This window comes from Phacochoerus africanus, chromosome 15 (assembly GCF_016906955.1).
Source record: "Phacochoerus africanus isolate WHEZ1 chromosome 15, ROS_Pafr_v1, whole genome shotgun sequence".
In the NCBI taxonomy this organism is placed as follows: Eukaryota; Metazoa; Chordata; class Mammalia; order Artiodactyla; family Suidae; genus Phacochoerus; species Phacochoerus africanus.
In genome coordinates, this window is record NC_062558.1 from 133490521 (window position 1) to 133496819 (window position 6299).

Here is a 6299-nt window from a genome sequence, read left to right on the forward strand (position 1 = left end):
TTTTGAAAAGCAAGAACAAAATAAAGAGACTCTCAGTACTTTATTTTTAGCTACATAATTGAGAGAGTGTGATACTGATGAAAGGACAGATATATAGTTGAATGAAATAGAATATAGGCTCCAAAATGAGACCCACAAATAAATCAGGAGAAAGGATGGTCTTTTGAACAAATTGGTCCTCGAACAATTGGATGCATATACAGAAGAGCGAACCTTGCCTTATCACTCACTCACACTTTATAAAAAATTAACTCAAAAGTTAATTCACTAATATATTTGCCTAATGCGGAACATAAAACTTTAAAAACATGAGAAAATCTCTGTGACTTTGGGTTAGACAAAGAGTTCTTGGATAATACAACAAGTGTACCACCATAAAGAAAGAAAAATGAGAAATTTGACTTTGTCAAAGTTAAATTTGTTTGCTCTGTGAAATTCATCGCTTAAGAGACAAGCCGCAGATTAGAAAATACTTGTAAGTCACGTGTTTAACACAGGACTTCTGCCTAGAATTTATAAAACAGTCTCAGATCTCAACAGTAAGAAATAAAACTTCCAATTTAAGAAGAGCAAGAGAATCAACAGACACTTTACCAAAGTGAATCTATTTAGTAGATAAATAAGGAATAAAAAGATGGTCAAGGGAGTTCTCTGGTGCTCAGTGGATTAAGGATCTGGCATGGTCACTTCTGTGGCTCTCGTTGCATCTGTGGCATAGGTTCGATCCTTGGTGTGGGAAGTCTGTATGCTGCAGGTGCAGCCAAAAAAAAAGAGTCAATATAATTAGTGAATATAAAAATGCAAATTAAAGCTACAATGAAATATCTTTATCCACGATTAGAATGCATATTTTTCAAATCACTGACAACACCAAATGCCAGTGAGCATGCAGAGAAACTTGAATTCCTGTACAGTCCTGACAGTAATTCGAAAATGTCACAACCACTTTGAAAACCAGTGTGGCAGTGTTGTCTAAAGGAAACATTTCACAAGTCTTCCTATGAGGTAGCATAACCCTGATATCAGGCCAGAAAAGACCAAGAGAGAAAAAGAGAACCGCAAAAAACCTTAAGATCTTAGGGGGAAAAAAAATGGCTAACTAGAAATACAGAGTTGGCGTAGCATTAGAAAGTTAATTAATGTATTTCCCTACATTAACATAATAAAGGAGAAAATACAAAGACTGACACTTACCCAAAATTAGTCTGTAGATTTAATGCCATCCTAGTCAAAAATCTAGCACACACACACACACACGTGCATGTGCACGCACACACACACACAGGCACACGCTACCTCTGTCTATGAATGCCCATAGAGAGCAGGGCCTGATGAGCACACTCAGGCCCCCGAGGTGTGGTGAGCTGAGCCCCGTTATTGTTCCGACCAGTGCCCAGTTGAGGAAGAGTGCATCTTTTCCCCTACTCCTCAGACCTCTAAAGCTGAAGTGGGGCCTGAGCTTCAGCTCCCACTGCTGCAGGAGGGACTGAATTCTAGCCACATGGGGAAGGAAGGCCCATGATGTCTTTCTCTGCCCTCTTCTTCCTGCTTTCTCTGCCCTTATCAAGCCCCTGGTGGCCTCCTCGAGTAGCCACATGCGAGATTGCCTCATCTACACAATTCATTTCACGGATGGGGCGTTTCAGTTACGGAAGAGAGAACTGCCCGTACACGTGTAGTCATCTGGGGGAGTGACTAGACCAGAATCTTGACCTCCTGCCTTCTAATCCAGGGTGCTGTCTGCTGCCTAAGGCTGCCAGCCAAGGTCTCTTCCCCATCAGAGATGTGGGCTCCTTCTTGTTAGAAAGTCCTGGAAAATGGTACTCAGGTCAGGGACTCCTCCTGCGCTGAGGGTGTCAGGTGACTGGGGTGGGAACACAGCTAGGGCGACTTCAGAATCACCATTAAAGGATGCCTCCCCTTCAGGCCACTGGGAACATACCCACAAAGGCAAAAGCCCTTGGAACATCCCCCAAGAAGCCCGTGGAATCCAGGTCAGCTGACACATAGGACAGGGAGCAGCCCGGCATGTGCTGTGTGTTGTATATGTTATAGAAGCTGTGAGATGGACAGAGGAAGGGAAATTGTTTCCAAAAAAAATGCCACGTCCCACAATGATTGGGCAACATCATTCAGTGATTACAAGTGATTGCAGAGCTAAGTGCTGTCCCTCACTAGATGTGGGGCCATGGGCCTCAGTTTCTGAGCATGCTAAATGGGAGGAAGCAGCCCAGAATCTGCTCAATAAATGGCAGCTGGAGCTGGCTCATTTTTAAAGAACTCAGTAGACACAGCACCTAGAGGCCGGCTCTGGGCCTCCACAGCAAATGTTCCTTGAAGTCAATCAGAGGATCTGAGAGAGAAAGTGATAAGGGGGAGCTGTCCACAGCCTCAGTGCTGATCTTTCTGAAACAAAATTTTGGGCAGGAGCCTATGGCTTCCAACTGCTCAGGATCCCTGGTTCCAGGGAATGGTTGTGGGACAGTAGGGACAGGAGCTGGACCAGGAACTGGGAGAAATAGCTCTTCCTCAAGATGCTATTTCTGGGGATAGACAACAAGCTCCACTGCTCCACTGCAGCTCAGAGACAGGAAATGAACAGAGGCTAGACATCCTCAGAAGTCAGTCCAAACTCCGAGAAACCATTGTTCATGGGCTGGTTCAATGGCTCGCAGTCTAACACTCAGGAAGATCAATCACACACTTTTGTCCTTCTGGAGCCGGTATGGGTTACAAATAAAGAAGCTACTGCTGCCACAGGCAGGTTTAATGGATTTTCAAGGCAAAGTGCAAACCTCCCTGGCTGGCTGAGTGGGCGTGGTGAGTTCAGTGGAAAGGAATAGCTCCATATCTGGGCTAGGCAGGCTCTAGCGACACCACAAATCCTGCTGTTTTCCCAGCTGTGGGGGCAACCGTGCTGTAGGTGGCAGAGCCCTGGGTTGATGGAGAATCAGATCTCCAGTCTCAGCTCTGCCTTGGGTTATGAGGTCTTGGGCAAGTTGCTCAGCTTTGTAAATGGGACGGCACCCCCTCTCCTATGCAACATAAGGCTTGGCCCCCAAGGACCTCTCAGATAGGTTTATACCTCATTCCCAGGGTTTCCACATCCCCCAGCTGGCATCCAGCCCAAGATTCCAGTTTGGGAAGGGAGGTAGAGGAGGAAAGAACGGAAGCGGTGGTTGATCTGGCATCACCAGGAGAGATAGGAGGGGGCCCAATCTTGGCATCAGAATGGAGTCATGGTGACCACACATGCAGGTGCTGAGTCAGACAGGCCTAGGTCTGCATCGCCTCCCTCATGAGTTCTGACACCTGGGCAGCTATTTAACTTTTCCAACCTCAATTTCCTCATCTGCATGATGGGATAATGACAGTTCCTCTCCTATAGGGCCACTGTGAAAATTAAATGAGATTATGTAGGCAGAGTGTCTGGATCACAGCCAGTCTTTGACAAGTGTTCCTCCCATCCTGAGCCCCATCAGACAGAGGTGGCTCAGCTCCTCCCAGGGGGTCACCAGCAGAGACGGCCAGGCAGCCATCTTCTTCTTCCTTCCCCAGGACCCCTTCCTGCTATGCTCGGCCTATGGGGCTTGGGACAGCCATGGAGACTCAGGAGTGACAGAGACCCTGTTCAGAAAGCCAACACCTCTCCTCACTGATAATAGGCATGTGAGCCAGAGGCCCGACAGTCCCATTGGAAAGACTCAGTTCAGTTGATGCTGCTTACCCAGCTTGAGGGCTGGACCAGGATGTATGCATAGACATTCTCCCTGGAAAGGCCAGTGACAGAGAGAGCACTGGACAGTGAGTCACGGTCCTGAGCAGCGAGAGCATCTCTGTGTCACTTCTGGAACTCCCAGGGTTCTACCAGGACACATGGAAAAGCAGGTGTGTTTGAAGATGAAGACCTGCTGGTAGGGCTCAGGTGGAGAGGTTGCAGGCTCGTGTCCCTAGAATACATGGATGCTCCAGGTCCTGAAACTCATCATCTGAAAGGGATTGACTCTGCTGTCCTTCAGTCTGACATTGGACTGGCATCCAGGATTTGCTCCTGCCTTTCTTTCCAGCCTTCTGCAGGCCCTCCTTTGGTCCAGAGCCACAAACATAAACCAGGCTCTGGCCTCTGGGCATTTGGTCAAGCACCTCCCTCTCCAGGAACACATGTTCCCAGACTCCTCTTCCACTTTTAGAAATCCAGAATTCTCCCATTCCCCAAGAGGATGTGTTCTCTGAAATCTATTTCGGTGGGCCCCCCTCTTGGGGCATTGATGACATTTTGGAGTCTGTTCAGTTATATAAATCTTTCATCTCTCTCTAAAGATAGCTACGGAGAGGACCACTTCAATCTCCAATGTCTCATGGGCAGTTTATGTGTTGTGTGGTATGTGTGCTCAAGCTTATATGTGTGATAAATTGCATGTGATAAATATGGTGGCACCATGGAAAGAATATGAGTTTTAATGTCCAGTAGATATGGATTCCAATTCCCCTGATGACTAAACCTTCGTAATCAATTCAAACGACCCTACTTATTAATGCCTATTTTCAGTGACCTTGAGCAAATTATGGATCTTTCTGGGTCTCAACTCCTTCACTTGTCAAGGTAGAATCATGATAGTTATGTTGAAGGGTTGAGGCAAGGATTCCCAGTGATGTGTGCATACACCTGCTTCTATGTGGAACTGTATCAAAGCATCTGAAGGGATGATCCTCAGCCCTGGTTTTGAGCCGCCCCTCAGGGCCCAGGTGCAGCAGTGACTTGTGTTAACACTGCCGTGAATAGCCCATCACTTCTCTCCAGGGCAGAGAAGCATGACATACACATCTGGCCATAGTGTGGTCGCCTGGTGGGCACACTCCAGGCCATAGAGACTCACCTTCCCTGTCAAGAGGGCTTCCTTTTACAGGGAGCAATGGGAATCCTGTGTCAAGGCCTGGACAGGGACAGGCATCTCACATCCTATGTGAGTGTGACCTCATTGCTGATCTGGGGCTGTGTCAGAACCTGAGCTCAATAAGGCCCAGCCTGGGCGCTAAGGACCTGGTCCCTAAGGAGGTCAGCCTTCCAATGGCCCCACTGGGAGCAGGAAATAGTGTTCACAACCCAAAGAAAATGAGCTTCTATTCTTTAGAAAACTGAGTTAAAAGGCACTGCGTCCTTCTGCCATGTTAAGCTTTCCATGTTGCCTTTCAGAATTCAGAAAGCAAATGACCTTCAAAGGGATGTGAGTGTGCCTGCGAGTGCCGGCATGCGTGTGTGTACACTGGTTTACTGCCGTTGGACCTGGTTACCTGGTCACCAACATTTCGATGTTGTAAAGTCGAGATACTTTCAACTTCCAAACCAAGGACATCCACTTGAGAAGGAGAGGGAGGAGGACTGGAGTATGCAGATGGGGCCAATCGATGGAGCCTGAGGTGCTGGCTTCACCCTTAACAAGTTCTGTCACTGAACCTCTCTGAGTCTCAATGGCCTAAAAGGTGGGTGAGAGACTTTGCCTCTCGTCGCTGTGACAGGGATGAAATGAAGCCCCATAATGTTTGGACATGTTTTTATAAACTCCAGTATGTTATAAGAGACTCTGAACACTTGAAATTGTGCTTCCTACACTCACTGGTGACCCTCCAGCAAGGCCACAGCACCAGCCCACTGCTGGAGGATGTGCCCAGGGGGTGGGCTGGCATCCAGCCACCCCACCTGACCGCTTCTCACTGAGTTTGTTCCTTGGGGAGTGGTCATAGACGACCCTCATCAGTATCACCTAAAGAACTCAGGAAGAATGCAAATGCCCAGACCCCAGAGGTATGGGCCAAGAATTTAACTCTTTAACCAGCACCCCAAGTTTATCAGGTGGTTTTTGATAAGCACTGAAGTATGAGAATCATGGATCAATGGTGCTCACAGAAACTTATCAGCTCACTCATTTACTCCACAAACAGCACCTGAACACCTCTCTCATGCCAGGAGCTACTAGGGGGGAACAAAGTCTTTGGGAGCAGGGGAGACACCCATCTCGCTCTGATGTCACATGCCAGTAGTGTTGGAAGAAGGATCCAACATGAAAGTCTGTACCACATGATGGGCCAGGCAATGAGGAGATGGCTGGCTTTTTGTCCTGTTTTCTCCGCGGGTGGGCAAAGCTCCGCACACACAGTGTCTTATTTCTTACCAGAACTCTGACAGGCAAAGGACACTGAGGCTCCTCCACGTTCAGAACTTGCCAGGATCCAGTGACATCGGCAGTGTGTTGGCAAGTGTTCAGTTGCAGGGCGGGCAAAGGAGCCCCGATCCACACACC